At 43.0% G+C, this 21558-nt stretch overlaps 1 long non-coding RNA gene across 1 annotated transcript in view; it reads left to right on the top strand.

Annotated features, from left to right (window-relative positions):
- The window catches only part of LOC135456447 (uncharacterized), an 86016-nt gene extending 75410 nt beyond the window's left edge, over nt 1-10606 (top strand). Inside the window, exons 2-4 of the long non-coding RNA XR_010442551.1 lie at nt 938-1066; nt 9823-9929; nt 10036-10606. This is a non-coding gene — a long non-coding RNA (uncharacterized LOC135456447). The remainder of the gene's footprint in view (nt 1-937; nt 1067-9822; nt 9930-10035) is intronic.
- The last annotated feature ends 10952 nt before the right edge of the window (nt 10607-21558 follow it).

The following is a 21558-nucleotide window of genomic DNA, read 5'->3' as shown; positions in this document are numbered from 1 at the left end:
TTTTTCTTCTTAGAATTATGGCATGTTTTTAAAGCCTAAGTGCTTTTCAGTACAAATTTTAGCATGTTTTGCATTCAAATGAAACATCTACTCCACGTGTGAAGCCTTTGCACACAGTGACTGTAAAAGTGGAGGGAATCACTGGATTTATAGGTTCCTTTGCACATTCTGTCAAAGTCAGTTCTGCCTAATGGAGCCCATGGAACGGGAAAGGCTTTCATTGCACAACTTTCCATGAGAGATAATGTTTGCTGCCTGGCACATTGCAACGCCTAAACAAAGACTCAAAATAAGTTTGTGTTAAAAGAAGGAACCTCAGCTAGGAAGGGATTAAGTTAATAGCATTTTCTGTAATGTCTTTATCAGCATTTCTGTGGCCAGTTTGTGACAATAAACAGGGGGAAAAAAAGCTCATGTTTGAGATGGAAGTAAATTTCAGGCTGATATGAGTGATGTACCTCATAACCAGTTATAATTAGAAGGGAGGCTTCTTGCAGCGCCGCTCCTCTATAAATCACAGCAGATATTACCCCAACTTGTACAACAACTATGAAATATGCTGGGAAATTTGAAACTCATGAAAAATAGGTTCTTTTGTTGTAATTTCATTCTCAGAAAAGCTCTCATTTGATACAGGCTTACTTTTTTTTTTTCTACTGGTTTCTTAAAACTAAGGTAGCGAGCCTCAATTTCCTAGAAAACTGTTAAAATTTAAATTTAATAAAGTCTTTTTTTTTCTTATAACCACAGTTTGTGCAAGATGAAAGCATTGCATCTTTTGCTATACAGAGTCTTTACTTGGAAGAGTCTATCAAAAAAACTCAAGCAAAAGTTTTCTATAGTACAAGCTTCTTATTAAACACAATTTTACACTGAAGAAGTCAGAAACACAGGTTGACAGCTAATAGCTGTGTATTTTCCTCTTCTCTTCTGACAGAGTCAGCTTTGACCTGGCTGGGTGCTCACCTGCATTATTTCAGATGTGACCATGGAAATTCCACAGGGAAAGCAACCCTAGGGAAGAAGGTCTTGCTGGCTTCATGTCTAAAAACAAAATAAAAATCAAGTAAGATTCCTCGAGTTTTTCTCTTGCACTAAGGTCTAAGTCCTTTTCTTATTTTATTTTTAAGAGAAAACGAGTTTATTTTAGAAATGTGTTCTCTGAAAACTTGTGAACCATTCAGGACTGTTGGCATGGCAGGGCTGTAGCTGCTTCTATTGATCCTAATTTAAAGCTATAATTGCAAATAAAAACATCATTATATCCCCCCAGCTACTTTAATTGAAAGGATTGATTCACAGGGGCAAAGCTTGATAAGGACTTCTGTATGGGCCAAGTGCTTATGGCCATTTTAACTCCTTAATTTTGGCATGGCCTGAGTTTGTTCTTGTGTGGAAGAATGTCACAGACATTGGGGAGAAGCCTTCATTCTACTCTACTCATTTCTCCACTTGAAATAAAGCAGAGGACCCACACAGGGCTCTGTGGGCAGCAGGAGGGTCCCTGGCTTGGCCTCCCAGGTGTCAGACTCACCTGGAGAAGCCTCCTGTACATGCAGGTGTCCCTGATATGTTCCCTAGCTTTGTGAAAAAAAGGTTTACACTGTGGCTGGCTGTGACAAGAGTGAGTTGTCATTGCTCAAAGGAATGTTTTCTGTCAGGCTGGGTTCAAACATGTGGGACACGCTCAGCTGCTTCAAAATAAATTAGCTTTTTTTAAAGAATTAGGCACAACTCTTGCTTGTTAGGTGAAATTATCAGTTGTTTTGTCTCTCAGAGGTAAACAAAGAGCTGAGGGAGTCTCAGTTTCTCAGTCTTATGACCTTATGGTCACTGTCCAAAATACCAGCAGTGACGTTCCACGCTGGAGAACTGAGAAGAAGAAAAGCAGATACTCAGCAGGGTTAGCCCAGTGTCTTTCCAAGTAATCCCTTATTTTTACAAAACATTTCCATATGGGAAACTCTATCACTGAGCAGATGCACTGAGAACAGTGTGGCCAGTGCTTTGTGTAGATTCTGATATGGGCTGCTGAATACCCAGAACTGTTGAGAGGCTTCAGCAGAGCTGCCCTGCACATCTAAATGTAAAACTGATGCCTGGGGCTGAAAATTGATCTGTAACGTTAAACTCCAACCACAGAATGGGCATCACCATTTGGAAGGGAAGCAGATAACTGGTATTAGCTCATCTGGTAAAGATGAGTAGCTGGACAGGGTCTGAAGAATTCTTGCAGATATGAAACCCTCACCCTGAACTTTGTGGAAAATTGGTTCAAAACACAAATTTTCAGCAGATACTTATTTATGTAATGTGCCTGAGATGTAACCCTGAATCTAAATCCTTTTTTGCGGGGCAGAGTGGAGATCTGGCTCTCCACTGACCCTGCAGGACAGCCTGTCTGCAGTTCACTAATCCTAGAAAGCAGACAAATATGTTCTTAAGAAATAACCCTCCCTTTTCTCTTCCCTTTTCCCTTGCCTTTTTTTTTTTCTCTGTCTCTTTTTCTCTCTCCCTCTTTCTTTCTCTTTCTCTTCTTTTCTTTTCTTGATTTTTTTAAGGGAAAATTTGTTGCAATAATACAAAGCCATCATGCACTCTCTGGTTACAGCTGAGTGACACTACATCAGCAGCAGAATATGTACAAATTAAACTGTAACAACGCACCAAGGAGAGGCACAGCAATATCATAAAAATTATCCACAGTACAATATGACTAATGTTGTGTGAAATGCATTCATTGGCCAAATGATGTCTAGGTGTATCTTAAGGAGTTATGCTGATGGAGATAATGGTTATAGAACAGAGATAAAGGAGGGAAAGGCGAGTGAAAGACAAAAGGTTGCAGCAAGGGCAGCCTGGCTGGGGAGGAGGCTCCAGCAGGTGAGTTTGAACAGGAGAGCTGAGTTTCCCTGGAATGTAGAAGGATGTGAGAAGAGCTCAGTGGCACCTTTCCTCCTCCCAAGTCTGATGTGGAGGTGTGCTGCTGTTTCAGGCACACACACACATTCCTGTGCTCCTTCTCACCTCCTTTTATGTGGACTCGTTGCGAACATTTATCTAGAAATGCAAGCTGCATATCTGTTAAATGTTCTCTAGCTCTGTTGCTAATAGAAATGCCTTTGTTTTCCCTTTCTAGATACAAAAAAAAGCCCCAAAAATCCAAAGAGAAGGGCCTGATTTTATTAGCATGTCCAAAACCATAGCCAGAGGATGGCTAGAGTAAACACACCAATAAGGTGCACTCAGAAGTCGTCATCTCATTTCTTCAACTGAGAGTCTTTGTGAAATGAGTGAACGTTTTGCCTGTATAAGAAACTTGGATATTGATAAGTGAATGTGATGTTCCTTTTTGTTAAACACAGATTTAGAAGAACAATCTGTCCAGTGACCCATTGTGCCATCATGCTTATCCAGAGATGTTTATCTAGACATGAACATTCTGTTTTCAAAGCAATTTAGGGATTACCTAAGTAAATCCTATTTTACATCTAAATTGCATTTTCCAAAACATCTCAGGTGAGCCCCTACCTCACTGAGTGTCTCTTAAAAACCTAAGTGCTTTTTAAAATCATCAAACTGGTCAGCAAAGTGGACTTGCCTGATATAAAATCAATCTCTGTGCAGTTGGTTGCTGGAGATCAGGGCCTAGTCTCAGGTCCACAGCCTCTCAAATTACTAGAAAAATTGAGTATTTTCATGGTATTCCTGATTATTTGTTACCTGGTTGGTTACAAAGACAGAGCCTAGGCCAAAATCATGCAACAGTTGTTGTTTCTGATGTGTGGGAGCCGTGTTAGCCAGGTTTTTTTTCCTCATTTATTGATATGTACAAGGATGGGAGGTAGACCCAGCCAAAAATGCTGGGATCCAGCTATTTTCAAAATCCTAAGATATCCAGAATGGGGAGTTAATTTTGTCTCCTAGTGAAGATAGGGGGTCCCCATGGAACATTTCAATGGGAGGCAAAGCTCTCCACAGACATGGAGTGTGCTGGACTGAGCATTTCTGTTCTGCTTCAAAGGCAGAGGAGGAGGGAGCGATGCGATAAAATCAGTGTTTGCAGCCCTAAACCTGACTTGGATCTGGGGGTTCTTTTTGAACCTTACAAAGCTTTTTCTCCAGCCAACCACCTTCACTCGGCCCTGAGCACGTGCCAGGAATTCCCTAGCAAAGGAAGCTGCCAAAACCCAGGCAGTTGTGATAACTCTCTGCTATCACATCCATAAAGCCTCAGCCAAGGCTGCTCTTCCCCCAGGCGAGCAGGGGCACGGCGTGGCCAGAGAGGAACATCTTCACCCTACAGCCCATGCTCTGATATTTTATTTTATTCCTTCTCAGTGCTGCAACTTTGTGTTTTTACAGGGCTGCGATGGCTCTATGCAGAAGAATTTCTGCATTGCCTCTTCATTTGGGAAGCAAACTTCAGCCATGTCTGGGGGCAGGAAAGCGCGCTCCTCCTTCGCTCTGACAGGAGGGTGTGCAGTCACACAGCAAGCTCAACCTTGAGCAGGGGGAGAGGCACTCTGGGACCCAGGCTGGTTTATATCTCAGCTGATTCTCCTCTTTCTCTCTTCCCTATCCCCTTAATAGCTTGACAGGAGAAATATAGGGAAGATACATCCATCTGATTAACAGTGCCGGGGGCTGGGGATGGATGACAGGGAAAGGGAGCGCAGCGTGGCTACCAGCCAAGTTCCAGCAAGAAACAGAATATCTGGCTTCCTCTAATCTCTGGAGGAAAATTAAGTTACAAAAACCTTTAGTGGAAACTTTGCATACATTCAGTACCATTGCTATGCCTGACAGAAAAAAAAAACCCCAAAACTCTGATATATTATTTAGTTTATGGTTATGGAATTAAAGGCGCAATCTTTCCCACCAGGAATAAAGAACAAAAAAATCCCTCTTGAAAACTAAAGACAAAACCCCATGAAACCCCTTGAATGTTTTGTGCTGTCAGAGTTCTTGAGAAATTCTCCTTTCTGTGTTAATGGAGGGTTGTGTGAATTGAGTGAAGACGTCTGAACATCTTCCCAATGAATTTCTGCACTTACATGTAGTTCTCTTCTTGTTTTCCGAGCCATTTGCTCTGCCTCCTGCAGGAGCAGTGAAGAAAAGGAGAAGGTGGAGGTGGGGAAAAGGCTCCAAATTGCCCTAGGAAAGGGCTTAGGTTGCTCCTGCCCCCACTGAGCCCGAGAGCCAAGGCCATTGCCTTGCTGTTCATCAGAAATGTGTATTACACACAGGGAGGAATTCCTCCCCCTCCTCCATGTCTGTCATTAGTGTGTTGATGAAAAATAGTGGAGTTTGAGTTTAAAAAAATAGGTTAGGTGTTAAGTGAGCAACAAGTTGGGACCTGTGCATATGAGAGAGAGTGCTGATTAAAATTTACTAGCCTATTTATTGACTGTTACATCTAAAGCAGTTGGAGCAACCATGATGAAAGTATTACTTACATGTTACTCAGCTTTATGAGAGGGGGAAAAAAGAAGCTAGAATGGCTGGTTAGAACTTTTCTTCGTTAAGATTTACAGTATGTTGATATATGTGCAAAGTGCTTTTTTTTTCATGTCAGAAACATGACCCAAGGCTCTGAACAGCCATTGCCTGGCTCAGCACCATGCCTTGCCCTGGCTGGCTGTGCTCTCCTATTGCTGGCTGTCCAGGCTAGGGGGAATCTGGCTCTGCATACTCCAAGAGGAGAAAGCACAGATGCATTTTGCAGTGTTTCCCTCCACCTTGCTGCAAGCAGCTCACTCCCAACCTTCCTCATGTGATTCCTTCGCCAGCCTTGTCTGAAGGGAACATTTTCCATGCAGAGGAACATAAGAGCTGTGTTTACATGCCATTTCCCTTCTGAGAGCTTTATTTCTCTTCAGCCTCAGGGACCTCAGCACCAGCCAAATCTCAATATGGGGCTGAAATTGTACACGGGCTGTCCCCAGCCGTGGGACAGAGGGGTGTGTTTGTGCAAGTGCGCACGTGTGTTGTGTGCGCACAAAAACAGATGTGTGCCCTCCAGAATAAATGAGGCTATTCAGAGTGTCACAAAATGCACAATTTATGGCCAGTTTCAGCAATTAGTCAGACCAAAGGAGTGAGGTGGGTCAGCATTAAGAACCCTCGCTGTTTTGTTTACTTTAAAAAAGCAACGGGGAGTTCCAGCTGATGAGCAAAGATACTGAGAAAGGGTAATTAAAAAGAAACAATCTTTGATGTTTCTCTTATTACAGTTTCTCCTCAATTTGTTGTGCTTCCCTTACCTGGTCTTGAGAAAAGAGCTGCTGCTTTCTTTTGGTGTGGGGGTGGCTGCACAGGCAGCTCTGCAGCAGGAATTCACCATTTGCTTCCTGCCAGGCTCTTACACCTTGCAGAGAATTCAGGTTCTTCCTGCAGAAGTGCTGGCACCTAGCAGAAATCCTAGGTATCAGCCTACAGGGCCATCCACTTGTGTGAATTTTTTTGTTGAGCTAATGGGAAAAAAAGTTCTCCTGAAAAATATTGATAGCTTCTAAAATACTCCACCAGCCTAAGAGCAGCTTAAACTGTGTAAATTAAACCTTGAGCATGACTTGCCCCCATAGTTCACCACCTCTGTTAGTATAAATATTCTGTTCCATTTGAAAATAGTATTTTTTCTTCTACTCAGGTCTCAGTTCTTCTGCTTCCAACACTTTATTTTGTGCCCCAGTTAATAAGATTACAGGTTTCACATATGTTGTTACAAGCTCCTGAGCAACTCAAATCTTTGTGCTGTATGGAAGGTTTTTAAGTTCAGGTTGTACAGTAAGAAGGTAAACTTTGCAGGACTTTTAGTTTTTCCTGGCCCATGGGCATCCTTTTCTGATTTGTACATCATGAGTGCGCTCAATTGCAATGTGGTGAAGCTGGCTGCTGCTCATGGATGCTCTTTCATTTGTGGGGATGACAATGAAAGATGAAAAGTGCAGCAGAATGGTTGGGAGTTATTTAATCAAAATCTTTCAATGAAAGAAAAGATATTTTAATATGTGGTTTGATTCACTGCAAATTTTTGGCAGTAGATGGGGCCCTTACTGTAATAAAATTCCATCGAGTTGGGAAGTCTCTTGGAGGTGGTGCCCAGATGCAGTGCGTTGGAGCTGACTCCTGGAACATCATCCCTGACCTAACTCAGGCTCTTTGTTGTCTCCATGTTACTTCTCATGAGAAAAAAACAAAAGGTGGGAAAGGGGAAACAAAGTTCCTATACCTCTGTGTCCCAACTTTTCACTGCCCTCTGTCCTAGTGCTTTCTTTTTAGTGTCTTTCTTTCCAAAAAGCTGCAAACCCACGGGCTCCTTGCTTCTGTTCCTGCTGACCACACTCAGGAAGAGCACTCAGTCTGAGCAGGAAGGGGAAAATCACCCCTGGAACAGGATGGGGCAGAGCCAGAACCTCACCTTCTGCCACGGCACTGTGAATTCAACATTTCACTCCAGCAAACCCACATTTCCTGGCAGTGCTGGGCTGGCCTGGAATCCAGACCTGCTCTGCTCTAGGTAGAGCCATTATCCTAAAGTGCTTTTATTGATCTGTTGACTTTCTGTCTCCCTCCTTCTCATCCTCTCTTCACCCTGCCAGCCTCTTAGAGACTCATCTCTTGTCTCATACAACCAAGGTATTTTAAGGGGTGAACATGATTGTGAAGTCACATTAGACAAACTATATCTGACCAGTAAAACCAGCTATCCCCTGAATGATATCTAAAGAAGGACCTGTCTACATTTACAAATCAGTTCCTCTTTCTCTTCCCCTCTTATTTTTCTCCCTCTATCTATGTCCTGGTGTTCTTCAAAGAATCAATTTCCAGGTCTCATCCATCTCCTTTGTAGCAGCCTATCCCCCAAAGTGGCAATGCCATATTGTCATGCTTTATTTTCAGTTGGTTAAAGAGACCTGTGGTAGTAAATCCATATCTGTGCTGTGATATCCAGCAGCATTAAAGGCTGAAATTTAAAGACAGGCCTGAAAGACTTAGCAGTTGATGCCTGTAGAAAGCCAAGAAGAGCTGTGTGCCTTACTGGAAATTTCAGGCACAACGTGTTAGAGTGCAATGTATTACAGTGACCTGAGCTGCAAATCCTTCTGAGATGGAGATAAAGGGAGAAAGAATAATACTGGAGATAATGTTAACAGCACTGTGTGTTACCAAATACTATGAAGAGGCTTGAAGTTGGTTATCTCTTTCTCATTTCTTATTATTTCTTATTTCAGTGTTCATAATTTCTCAGGTTTGTGGAAAATAGCAATTCCTTTCTAATGATATTGCTCATTAACTAATTGGATAAAGTATGGGCATTTAGTCAAAGGTCTGAAAAATACACAGGTAAATACAGAACAGCTAAAAAAGGCTAAATTTGATTATAGAAGTGCATTAACTTTCTAAAAATGTACAGTGCAATGTCTTTCATAGTGCTGAGTACATCATTGTTCATGAATGCAGTATTTGAAAAACAAAGTTATAAAGATAGCTTATAGTCAGGTAAGCATAAATATGCACACATGCTTTATAATATACTCTAATTTTTAATGTTGAAACAACATAAAAGCATATTTGAGTAAAAAATAGACATTTACATTGAACTCTTTTGATGGGCTGGATAGTACTACAGTGAAAATAGTGTGTGTGTTTTCATTGGGAAATATTAATGAGATCAAGGACAAAAACTTCTATAGTCACATCCCTTTTCCACTTTATTCATATCAGCATTACTTTTCTATTAATGGAAATTCACAGAAAAGAAGATTAATTTGCTCTAGCCAGTAGTTGCCTGTGAATTATTGAAATTCTCCTCCCAAGTGTAGCTACAGCTCCTGTAAGCCAGGAACAGAACAGCCCTGCATGTCTCAAGTGAGCAGTTGTGCAGGACCTGTCCTGGATCATGCCTGGTGCTGTGGTCAGTAATCAAAGTGGAGGGTTTGAAAGCAGCCTGCTGGCTGAAATATGTTCATCTCAAGAATTTATCAAAAAAAAATCTGAATCTAGTGAAATGTGGAGGGGAAAAAATTAAAACCTGTTTCCATATTACTGAAGAAATGAGAAAAAAAGTTGGTGATAACTTTCTCAGACCAAGGGATGGACACTTATGGACACAGGGGAGTGAACTTTGATTAATTTTAGGATTTGTGTGATGAGAAGCAGTTCACATTTCAGTGCATTGCAGATAACTTAGCTAATTTCAACACTGTGTTAATAACAAACTTTCCTTCTGAAATTATAGACAATGAAAAGGGAATGGGAGTCCTGGGGGGGACACAATCCCTTGGCAAGCACCCCTATGTCATTATTTACCTTTTTGGAGAATCTACAGCAGGACCACAGCCACAGCCTGATGTGCACTGAGCTGCATCTCTGGGGGGTGAACAGCAAATGCTTTGTGTCCTGCACTGAGCTGGAGGTGAGAGCCAGAGCTGTCTTTCCTCCCAGACAATAGCTCGCATTGATGCTGCTGATGGCAGAAATCATAACCCAGAGTACTCTGAGCTAGGCACAAACCTGCATTGCCCTATCAAAACTTACAGATTTTGAAGCAATATGTTTTAGAGGAGATATGTTTGCCCAATTCTATAGACATCTTGATCAAAAAAGCATTGGCTCAGCCTGTGAGATGCTCCTGACTGCTGCTATATATACATTGTGAAGTTTGTCTCTGTGTTTCAAAACCTAATTGCTCAGTGAAACTACCTGAGTAAACTGGTTTCAGAGCCAGAAAAGGCTCATAACCATGCTTGTCTGGTAAGAGATCATGCAAAGATAAAGCTGATGTTCATTCTAAAAGGTAAATATGCCTTTTTTCAGGGCAAGGTGAGTTTGTGGTCTTTCCTCCTGGGAGATGCTATCAGGACAAGCTGCGAAGTGGGATGTCTGAAACAGATCAAGACGATTTTCTAAACACCAGTACACAAGTAAGTGCTGTAAGTAATTTGCAAGCTAGAGAAAGTGAGCCAAAAATCACTCCCTGAGACATACACGAGTGAGCAGAATTATGTGAAACTCTGCCTCTTTTGACAGCAACACTGAATATGGACAAAGTGCATTTTGTGATGTGGCACTGTTGAGCATGAGCCTGCTGGCATTCAGGAGCTCAGAGCTGATCTGCTGGGGAAATCCTTTACCAACAGCACTGCTGTCCTTGTGGCCTTTGCATAAAGGAACTGTCCTATGTATTAGAATGCAGTGTGTTGAATTAGGGGTGAAGGCAGTCCCAGGAAAGAGGATTATGAACTGGGAGCTCCCTGGCTGTCTCCAGTGAGTATCTGCACACCTGGTCTGCAGGACAGCAGGTAAAGCAAAAGGAAGAAGGAAGGGAAATATTCTCTGGTAATTCAGGAAGAGGAGAGCGGCAGAAGGAGCCCCATGCACCTTTCAGCAGAACAGTTGTGAGCTGTAGGTGTGAATCCCACAGCAGCCCGTTGTCATTAAGCATCCTGTAAGGTGAGGAGGGGGGTAAGCACTGCAATAAGCTCATCAGCAGCATCTGAACCAACTCTTGGCCCCCTCTGGATACCCTTTGGAAATCTTCAGCGTGTTTTGTGTTTGTTTAGGAGCCAGAAACAAATGCTGGCAGATGCAAAGGTGTGAAATGTTGGCCAGCCCATCCCAGGGTGCCCTACAAGGCACTGGAGGGAGGATTGCTCTAAGTGGATGATGAGCTCAGCTCAGAGGCTGTTAAGTTAAAGCTTATTACCCTCATTAAGAGATGTGTGTAATGTGGTTTTGGGCTTCTGATATGGTAAAACCAACATTTTCCAAATGTTCCGGTGTCCTGTCTGTTAATGCTTGCAGGGGAATTCAGTTTCTGTTTTGCACTGGGTCAAGTTCGGGGCAGAGCTAAGATTTCTTCATGGAGTTCAGAATTTGGGATTGCCTCTGTGAAAGCAGAGGCTGCTTGGGGCAATGTGCTTTGTCAGAACCAGGGGGGAGCAGAGGGAAAGAAGGAGCAGGGTGCAGAGAGGTTGGGGCCTTTGCTGAGAACCTTTAAAAGGCCCAGCCATGGAGATGTCCCTGCTGTGCTCCCTGGAGCTCTGCATGGCTGGAGATCCGGCTGTACTGCTCCCAGCATGGTGTAAATGAAGGAAGATGGCTCAGGTTTGGCTTTCCCTGCAATTTAATAAGTCCTGCAGGATGAAGAGCATCCAGGTGAGGTGGAGCAGGATCAGGGAGCAGTTTGGACTCACCAGGTACCATTAGCTTGAGCTCAGGACTGACCCTGCAGGACTGGGCTGGTTTGCACAAGAAGATTTGAGTGTCTCTGCCATGTGCTCCTCATCATTTCCATTATCTGTGTGTTTCCTTTATCTGGGGTACCACAGCTCCTCCCTAGGATGGAGCATTGGCTCTCCAAGCAGCTTTAATCTCTGGCTGTCTTGGGAGGGTCAGGGTGGGAGAGATTTGAGGTCCTCAGCCCTGAAGTGAAGCCCTCCCTGCTTCAGACAGGCCTGCAATTGAAACCAGCTGATCCCAAGTCCTTTGCAAACATTTCCATTTCAAACCACTGAAGTTTTATGTCTTTCTAATAAATTTTTTTTTCTTGAGCCTCATAAATCTCATAAGATCTTGAACAGCTAGTAAATTTGGCCATTCAGATACACACTTTCCAGTAAAGAGGATAATGGGTGCTGTTCCTGATGCCACCTCCCCTCCCCACCCCTTCAGCTGTAGGAATTCACCTCTTGCCTGTGGGCCATGCTAAGAAAGGCAAGATATACAGGTCTCATTTGCAGGAAGGACCAGGGCATTGCTGGGCCTCTGTTTGCTTGGCCACTGCCCCTACCTGCGACCTGAGCAAAGTCATTTGTTCTCCTCACATCTCAGATCAGAATAAATAGGCTGATGTGCCCCTGCTCAGGGGGTTGGGAATCTTGCTCTGTTGAGGCTGGACAGAAAATGTTCTCTTAGGCTTGGATTTTCAGGTGGGCTTGAAAGGACATGAATCCAAGGACAACATAAACCCAACACTCCTCAGAGTCCATTTGGAAATACCAGGCAAAAGTGCTGAAGTTATTTAGGAAAAAACATGCTAGAAAAATAGAAAATTGCAAGCATATTTTCCCCTTCATTTGTTGTCTCCCAAATTCAAACAAGCTTATTTCCTTTCCTGCAATGCTGTTTTTGATAATCTTGTGCCAAAGGCACTGAATATGTTCTTATTGCTGTCAATAGCAAGATGCCTGTTGCTTTTAATGGTTCAGCTATTAAAACACCACATCCCAGTTGTCTGGCTGTGAGCAATCCCAAGCTAGCACAGTGACAATATGGAACCTTTTTCCTCTCTGAATGTTTCTCTGCAAAGTTTGACCATTTTGGCTGGGGTAAAACATGTGTCTATCTGGGATTCTTTCCAAGGATGAGATTTTGACAGCTGTGCTCGTGTTGGCAAAAATCCTGACATCTTGTGCTTCGTTGAAATAGCAGATTCTTAGTGGAGAGGGGTGGGAATCCGATTTCATAGATGAACACTTATGAATTGAGGACTGTGAGCCTGGCTGAGCTCTTTTCACTTGGGGGAAAAGGTTGAAGGCATCCTTTGGGAACAGGGTGGAGCCTGCCTTTCTTCCCATCCCCACCTGTGGGCACAGATGGCCGATGGGCAGTGGGGTGGATGGAGCTGTGCGTGCTGCTGCCAGCTTTGTGCAGCAGTTTGGGACATGCCTTGGACTGCACCCATGGAAGTGGGAGTCAGCCTGCCTGCAGCCCATGCCTAATGATTTTCATTTACATATTGGATGTTACGGGCGGTGTTGGTGTGCTTTCAATGAAAATCCACCTTTGCAACCCTGGTCAAAACTTGGCCTGATATTTCTGCCAGAGAGGTGATGAAAAACAAAGCCTTGCTATATTCTGGAACAGCCTGCTTTGGGGGTTTTATTTTCACTGTTGCGAATGTTGATTGAATGGTTTTTGTTTGTTTTTTTCACTGGAATCTCCATCTTGAACTGGAGAAGTATTTCCCACAAACACTGTAATTATTCAAAGCTGATATATTTTTGCAGTAACCTTCAATATGATGAACTGTCACTTTTCTTATGAAGAATCACTTATTTGGAGACTAGAATTACTATTATCTCGACAAATAGGGAATGGTGGCACAGAAAATTGTGTCATGAGGTCACCCAAGAACTCCACATCAGAGGCAAGGATAAACGGGAAAGGGTCTGGTGGAAGGTCATCAAAAATTTTTTCAGAAAGTATTTTGCGAATATTATATTTATTTCAAACTTTCCAGTGGCCAGAGAGTTCCTTTGTATTTTACCAAGAAAAATAAATTAAAGAAAAAAGTCACGAGGTTTTAAAACCATGTCAACAATCATTTGCCATGTCTGGTATTTCACTGGAAATCAAGGAAAAAAATTTAAAATTGTTTGTGTTTTTAAAACATTTTAAAAATTTTTGTGTTTTAAAAACACAAACAAGACAGTAGTGAAACAACAAAACACCAAACAATACATGTCTCCTGTGGAAAACAATTCAAACAGTTTTGTTCAGGAAAGCTTTTAGCTTAGGGTTAGACACACAGAGTCAGACATTCCTGCTTGCATCCATGGCAAATGTGAGGTGTTTCGTGTAACAGTTAAAGCAAAAGCAGCCAATCTGTCTCACAACCATCCTTGCTGTGCATTAAGTGATGTATATAGATATTTATTATCCAACAGAAAGCACTTGGGCAGCTTTTTCATGTGTTTAATCCCTCTAGCATTTTCTAAGGATTTGGAAGGCTGCTGAAGGACAGATGAATCAGATTTGGAATGGCAAAATTTGGGACAGTCCCAGAACAAGAATACCTGAATGTTTGGGGTGGCTGTGATGGCAGGCAGGCGAGCTGAAGGTGAGCTCTGGATTATTTATCTTTGCACAGCCTGGCCTTGTCAGCTGAGTGGCCAAAAATGGGATCAGGATACAAAATTAAGTGGGAAAAGCTGCACCTCCTGTACTTTGTTTATGGGAGAAGGGGCTGAGGAGGACAACAAAGGTCTCTGTTATTGCATGGGAGGCTTGGTCAGCAGGGACTGCCCCATGGCCTTAGAGGCCCTTTCCAAGCCATGCCTTAATGACCAGCTCTTCCCTGCCTCTCCCACTTGTTTTTTGAAAACCAGGGCAAATATTAGCACAACTGTGAGTGCTGGGCTGCTGTGTTGGAGTGCTTCTAACCCGTGTTAGCTTGATTAGAACTAACAGAACTGTTTCTACATTGAGAAGTTCCAGTGGCGTGTCTACCATAAATTAAACTGAAATTTCAACTCCGAGTTGTCTTCTAGTTCTGCAGCAGATCTGTTTACTCAGAAATAGCATAAGGCAGATGTCTTCATCTTTGCTGATTCTTAACAGGTCACAGGCACTGACTTTAAATAGCTAAAAGCCTTTAAAATAATTTTAAAACAGGCTTCCCCCTCCCCTACCTTAACCTTTAGTTGCCCTTAACTAGAAATGCCTGGGATAACATGATCCTAAAACAGACTATATAAACCAAGGAGCAGCTTTAAATATATAACATGATCATTACCTGAAACCAGCAAAGAGGTTGGAATAATCACTGCTCATGTTTACACTTCACCATTTCAGTGGGTTGTGTTCAATCCTTTAATGATGATGATTAAAAACATACAGGAAACACACAGTAATTAAAGAGAGCACTTAACCGTGATTCTGAAAGCACGAGGCAGCTTTGAAGTGGGACTGGACACAGTGAGTGTTGCCAAAACATGGCAGGAATTGGAGCACCAGGTAATTGCAGGTACCACGCCACGGCTGTTTTGGCACCTGCAGCATCCGCCTGCAGCAGCAACCTCAGGATCACTCCTTGCACGTCACTGAGACTCCTGCCGCCTCAGACAGGGCTGATTGATGGGGCTGAGCGAGCAGGCAAATACTCTGCTTTGTAATTTACATAGAGCCAAAGTTGAATTTGGGCTTGTTTCTCCACGGGGGACTTTCTGAGGGTGAGGCAATGTTTAGAAAGAGGGCAGGAGGAGGAAATTTGGGGTGACAGCAGAGAGTGGGCACCGGTTCAGGTGCTTTGCCCTGCCAAGGCTTCAGTGTGGGTACTGACTTGAAAGGGAGTTCTCAAGCCACAGGCTCCAAACCTTGTGTTTTAGGAGTGTTTCTGTGGGTGAAGGACAGGGACATGTTTTGTGGAATGGATTCCTTTGTTTGTTTTCCCCATTTAAAACAACAAAAATACTCTTCTTACAATAAGTGCAGAAGGATGAGTGATGAGGCTTGTGCTGTAAAATCATGTTTGCTGGAGATGTCGTCCTGTTTTCCATTGCTTTATTTCATCTGAAAAGGGAGGTCATGGTGGCTGGGGAGAGCACAGTTACTTTCTTGGAAGTACTTTTCCAAGCACTAGAGATGGGCTTTCCCAGTTTAGCTCTGTGTAAGGAGAACAGAGTTCATAACAGGTCCTAATGCTTCTTTGGGGCTGAAAGGGATTCACTTTTGGTCATTGTCCCTTAATTTTCTACTCCATATCTTTTGATAATTTTCTCTGCAAACCCAAATTCAGGTTCTGCCCCTGTGCTGATGCCACAGAGACCACCTGCATACACCATGTGAGTCCCACTTCTGTGGCGTTCCTGTTCCCCCACAATGTCTCCTTGGAGAAGATCAGCTATCAGGTAATGCTCAACATGCCTCAAACAAGACTTTTCCACCTAGATCTCTCAAGCAACATGGATAATATTATGGTCCTGCCTGTCACCCAGACCTGTGGGTGTTGTCTTTGATTCCTATCTCTAGGTTCACACCTGCAGGCACTGTCAAACTCTGGACACTTGTTTCTGTGCAGCCTCTCTAAAGTATTGCCATTTCTGTCCCCCCTCCTGGCTCACATGCTTGCCCAGGCTGTCCTTACTGTGCTCCTCAATCACTGGTACCACATTGCCAACTGTGGCTCTGGCAAATCCAATCTCACCCTGTTCACACACATTCTTTATGCTCCAAAAAGAAATCACTTTCCTCTCCTGCCCATCACCCCTCTTACTGCATCTGCTTGGTCATATCAAACATAATCTATTTGTTTTTTCCCCAAAAAATGGGACCTTTTTCCACCCAATACAGTATTTTTGTTTTGTGGTTAAGATGCCAATTTTGGCCTCTGAACAGCCCATTGTGCCACTCTGTGGTCCCAACTGTTAAAATCTGAAAGTACCCTCACACGTTTCCCTGTGCTGTCAAGGCAGCTGCATCACTCTCTTCCCAGTTTCTCCTCAAAATCTGTTTTTCTTTGCTGGCTGCAAACCCTTCAGAGCAGTGGGGCTGTTGGTGTGATGAGCTCTGAGGGCTGTTGGTGTCCCTGGTCTGAAACATCAGCTGCAGGTTTTGGCTTGGTGTGAAGGTTCCCTGGTTCAGAACCATCCATTTTTGCTGGTTTTGCATGGTGTCACTGTGGGTTACTGCTCCACAAAGGGAACCTGTGGTAATATGAAATAATAATAATTTTAATAGAGAGTAATAATAGCACTGTGTTTGTTGTTGCCCCTGCAACACTGAGCAAGCGTTGGTCCTGGAGGAAGTTGGTGTGTTTTATTTTCTTGGGAAAAAATGTGGTGGAGAGAATTCCCACCCCTACTCCACATGTCTTTCACAGGCCCTTTTCATTGCTCCTTGAAATGAAAGGAAAGGATTAAAAAGGATTATAAGTGGTAGGACCAGCATTATGCAATTCTACTTCTGGGTTTTCTGTCCACTCTGTTCAGCAATCATTGCTAGGGACTTTCAGAAAGTGAGCTGAAGTTTGTTTGTGAGAAAAAATAGGAGAATGTCATTGATCCACATCTGTTTCCATTCCTTTTATCTCGTTGGGCTGTTCCATGGAGAAGCCTGGCCTTGTACATGGAGTGCCCAGTACCATGGGCTGTATAGGACAGGAACAAATTAAAACTAAACTGAAATTTCAACTTCAAGTTGTCTTCTAGTTCTGCAGCAGATCTGTTTACTCAGAAATAGCATAAGGCAGATGTCTTCATCTTTGCTGATGTCTTCATCTCTGCTACTGCATTGCAGCTCAGAATCTCCTGAAGCTGCCAGCCACGTGGAACCAGAACAAACAATGGGTTTGCCCGTGAAAAAAAAATAAAAAAAATCAGATGCCAAAATGTCAGGCTGCAAACTCAGACTGTGGAGCAGTTCTTCCTGTGAGAAGGCAGAACTCTGGTGAAAACAAAAAAAAAGAATAATTTTTTGTTTAATCCCGGCCCTGTGTCGGGAACAAAGGTCACTGCATCTGCAGCAGCCAAGTGTGTAGCCCAAGGCCAGGCAACATCTTGAGCCTTCTCTGTGGCTTTGGGACCTTTCACAAAAGCTGGGCACTCTTCCAGCCCTGAGCTGTAGGAAGGACAGTTGACCCACGTTGCACCTGGGGTATACCTCAGCCTTATTTCATTTTCACATAAGGCTTTGTCTAGGTTTATTTTATTTAATGGGCTGCCTTTTTATATTTTTTTTCCTGGTTATACTGTCACAGGAAATTCTCACTGTTCTATTACCTTTTTCCTGTTGGAACTAGCCTTAAAATAAAATGAATAAATAAATACATATACATACATATAAAAATATGCAGACAGGAAAGCCATTCAGATCTGCAGAGGCCTTGATAACGCTGCTGATGAGGTTGCCAGCTTTCCCCATGTCTGAGCTGAACAATTCCCCACCACCCCCTCAACCCCTGGGAACCTGAGGGGAGGTAGCTGTGAAGTTTCTAATTCTGCCTACAGGTGTCTGGTTTGAAAGACACCACATGCCATGCTGTAACCTCATTTAGGAAAAGGGTAATTAAATAAAAATACAGATGTGTTCCAGTCACAGTTCCTGAACATCTGAAGTGCCCGTTGGTTTTAAAAAAGTAAAGGATAAATCTCTCTAGAGGGGCACTGTCCTCTCATCTGTTGTAATTTTATTCAGTATTAGTAGTTTAAATAAGAAAAATGGTTTTGAATGTCAACATCTGCTCCTAACCCTCTCTTTAAAGCAGGAACATTGTGTTTGAAAACAAACAAGAATGGAATGCCTAAACTCCCCTTCTTCTTCTGCCCTGTGCATCCAAAGATTCCTGCCAGTGTTTACTTGTTGCACATTCTGCTCCATCATTTGGTGTTTTTAAGGTGCTACAGATTATCAAAACCTGAGGAGTTATTAGACCTGCTCAGCTTTGTCATAACAAATCAGATAGGCACTGATGTTACCCTTTTGGATCATTAGCTTGAGAAGTGTGAATGCCACTATATTCTGGATAAATTGCTTAAATAGATTATTTTGAAAAAGATTAGCCAGCTTTAAGATGAACTGTTCCCTGTTCAGTAGTAATGATGATGGTAGTAATGATAACAATAAACTAACTACAGAATTCAGCTGCTCTCAATCCTGTAAAATATTTAACCCCAAGCTTAACTTTCCAAGCATGTTTATTTGAGTTGGTCTTTTACTGGTTTTGGCTGTGGAATAAACCTTTGGGATTAGCAAATACTGAAGAATTGCTAATATATTAATTATCCAGCATAATTAAGGGGGTTGCCACAACAGCTGCGTGGTGTTACTGCCCTGAATGTTTGGTATATATTTTACAAAGCTGTTTGTCTCTCCTTGCCACTGCTTAAACCCCTTTGCTCTTGTGCTGTTGAGGGAAGGAAATCACAGCTGTGAGGGGAGCTTGACCTTGGAGGAAGAGTATGGGGGTACCAAGCCTGGTGGCATTACTGTGAATCTCACTGTGAACCTTTCCAGAAATGCAGGGGGGTTTCCTAAAGCCTGAGCAGTTGTAGTTTTGCTGTTTCTTTGAACTCTCACTTTTATTGTACCAAAAATACACCCCAGTACATTGCTTTTCTAGAGAGGTGCCAACCCACATGTTTCTGGTCTTCATGGGGTGGTGGAAGAAAGCTTAAAACACAATGTGGTTATTATGTCCTAGGCTCCAAAATTGAAAAACACATAAAAAATCTTCTGTATCTCTTAATATTTTTTCAGGATTTTCTAACCTTTCTGGGACCTAACAGGTTTTGAGCACTTAGCAATTCCTTGAGCCCCTGAAGCTTAGCTTATGGGGGATCAGATTTCTATAGAACTTTACAGAAAATTCATCCTTCCTTGCTGTGCTGAGCATTATAGAAACACCACAGGAGAGTGGGTCAGGGCTTCAAAGTCTTTGCCATTAAAATGACAGCCAAAGAGCAGGAGCCACAACTGCAAAAGGTTTTATCAGCTCAGACCCTACTTTGCAGCAGAGCCCTAAGTAGCACCCAGATGCTTGCATGCACAACTCAGAGATGCTGCCACTCTGAGCTTCAGGCTGCTGGGGGGTTTCTCCAGGCTCAGTCCTTCCACCCCTCTGTGTTTGCAGCAAGCAGGGGAGAGCTGAGATCCCCAGCAGGCCCCTGAGGGTCCTGCCTTTCCAACTGCACTCCTTGGGTTATCCTGAAACACCTCCAAACACATCAGGATCCTGCCATTGTCTCAACTGCTCTTTGAATCAGGGGCTCTTAAACAGAGGATATGCCATTCTTCTTTTGTTCCACAACCCCATAAGGCTTAAAGAAAAGGAAGGCAAAAAAAACCCCAACAAGTAAAACCCGAACTTAAGATGTGCTGTCAGCTTTACACCAACAGCCAGAGGTGGAAGGGATGGTTAGCCAAGATTAGAGTCCTAAGCTTTGTGATTTCTCCCTGTGAGTTATGGCTGCATGTCAGTAGCTGTAAGTGAAGCAAAATGCAGTAGCTAGGCTGGTGTTCTGTTCAATTGCCTGGGGCCCCAGCTGAAATTTAATAAGCAAATGTAAGATTTTAGTGCTTTGGAATGGAAAGTTTATGGTAAGTTCTTTCTGCAGCCCCTGTGTAAGTGATGTATCACATGCATGGCTTGTGCAGGGCACCTTGGATGAATGCAGCTCTGCTGTTGTGCTGTTCCTCTCCCAGGCTGCAGCCAGGTAAATCTTCAGGTCACAGAGCAAGCTGGAACTGAAGACAGTTATGGCTGGGATATCTTCCCTGCAGCTCCATTCACATGGATTAGGAGAATCCTACTGGCTGTGGCAGGTGAGACAATCTGTACTGATTTTTTTGAAGTCAAGTCACGTTCAGGGCTGGCTTATGGAGCATAGATATTTTGGGACATCCTTCAGGTTTAAAAACGCAAAAGTCTTTTTTGGGATTCTCTGAAATTATTCCTCTTTCTTTATTATTTTTTGCAACACAAATTTTTATTGCTCACGTCCAACTCACTAGCGAGGATGGAGAACCCACTCATGGGAAAATGAGAAAAGCTCCTTATTTTAAATATCCAACACTTCTGTTCCCTGCTCAGGAATGGGTGAGGAGTGCATGCTCTCCTCTGCTGCCAGCTTCTGTTTTGCTGGATCTGTTATTTTACAGTTTCTTCATTACGATGGCTCACAGAGACTTGTCAGCTGTTCCTCATCTCTCTCCAAGCATGAAAATCTAGTCTTGAGGGGTGTGTTTAGCATCAGATCATATCAGGAGCTGTTGGCAGGAATGCACTGGGATGGCAAAGGGAGCTTTACCCTTTTCCCAGCTCCCTGCTACTGTTTCCCATTACTACCAGCTGGCACAGCCCATTTGTCAGGGATTTTCTGCATGTTACTCAATGCCTCCAATATCCATGGCTGTCTTTAGGAGATGAGGAGGCTGAACAACTCTCAAGAAGTGGTGAATTCAGCCTAACCAGGTAAAAATAAAAGGATCCTCTTTACTTCACACAATTGCCTCCCAACTTTGTCCTTCCAGCATGTGCAGATGATGTGCAAAGGGCCAGAAAAACATGGAGACCTCTCTCTAGGGACACACATCAAAACTATCCATGATCTTTGTGCTCCTTGATACCTCTTGCATGGTTTTACTGGGATAGGGCTCAAGTTAAGCATATCCAGTCAGTGAGGACAGAAATTACATAAACTCTTTCAAAAACCAAGTCTCTGTTTCAGCAAAGTCTTTCAAGTTCAGTCACTGAAAGGTCCCCCACGATAATAGACCCCTGTTCATTCCTTTTGCCTTCTCATGCGTGTGTTTATTTCTGTTTGCTCCTTTCTTTTTCACAGATGGCAGATAAATCTTGTCAGTGCTTTTTTGGCTTTGCAGCCTTTTTTTCAATCATCTTTCCTTTTGTATCTCCAGCAATGTGCAAATCTGGTGGTTTGCTATTTCTGCTAAGCGTATTTCTTTTCCATGCTGTCTCATTGTCTCAGTCTTGTGCTTTTTTGCTGGGTGAAAGAAGAGACAAATTTCCAGTAGGCAAAAAATAAACCAGCCCCAGCTCATGAAAAAAAATGAACCCTTTTTAATCACTGCTATAAAATGTAATGGTTTGATGCAAGTTCCTTGTCAAGGTTGGAAGACTGACCAATAGGTCCCAGAGAAACATCTTTTGATCTGTCTCCTGGATCAATTGGAATTTTATTGCACATGAGGAGAACAATACTGCACGAGCCCTTGAAGTGGAGCGAGCACAGATGACATTTTTATTCATTCTCAGCCAGATTGCCTGGTATTGTGTCCCTTCTGTGAAAAATGACACTCTGGCAACAGGCC

The sequence above is a fragment of the Zonotrichia leucophrys genome, chromosome 20, assembly GCF_028769735.1.
Source record: "Zonotrichia leucophrys gambelii isolate GWCS_2022_RI chromosome 20, RI_Zleu_2.0, whole genome shotgun sequence".
Taxonomy (NCBI): Eukaryota; Metazoa; Chordata; class Aves; order Passeriformes; family Passerellidae; genus Zonotrichia; species Zonotrichia leucophrys.
Note: the sequence above shows the minus strand (reverse complement) of the source record. Positions and strands in the feature narration are given on the sequence as shown.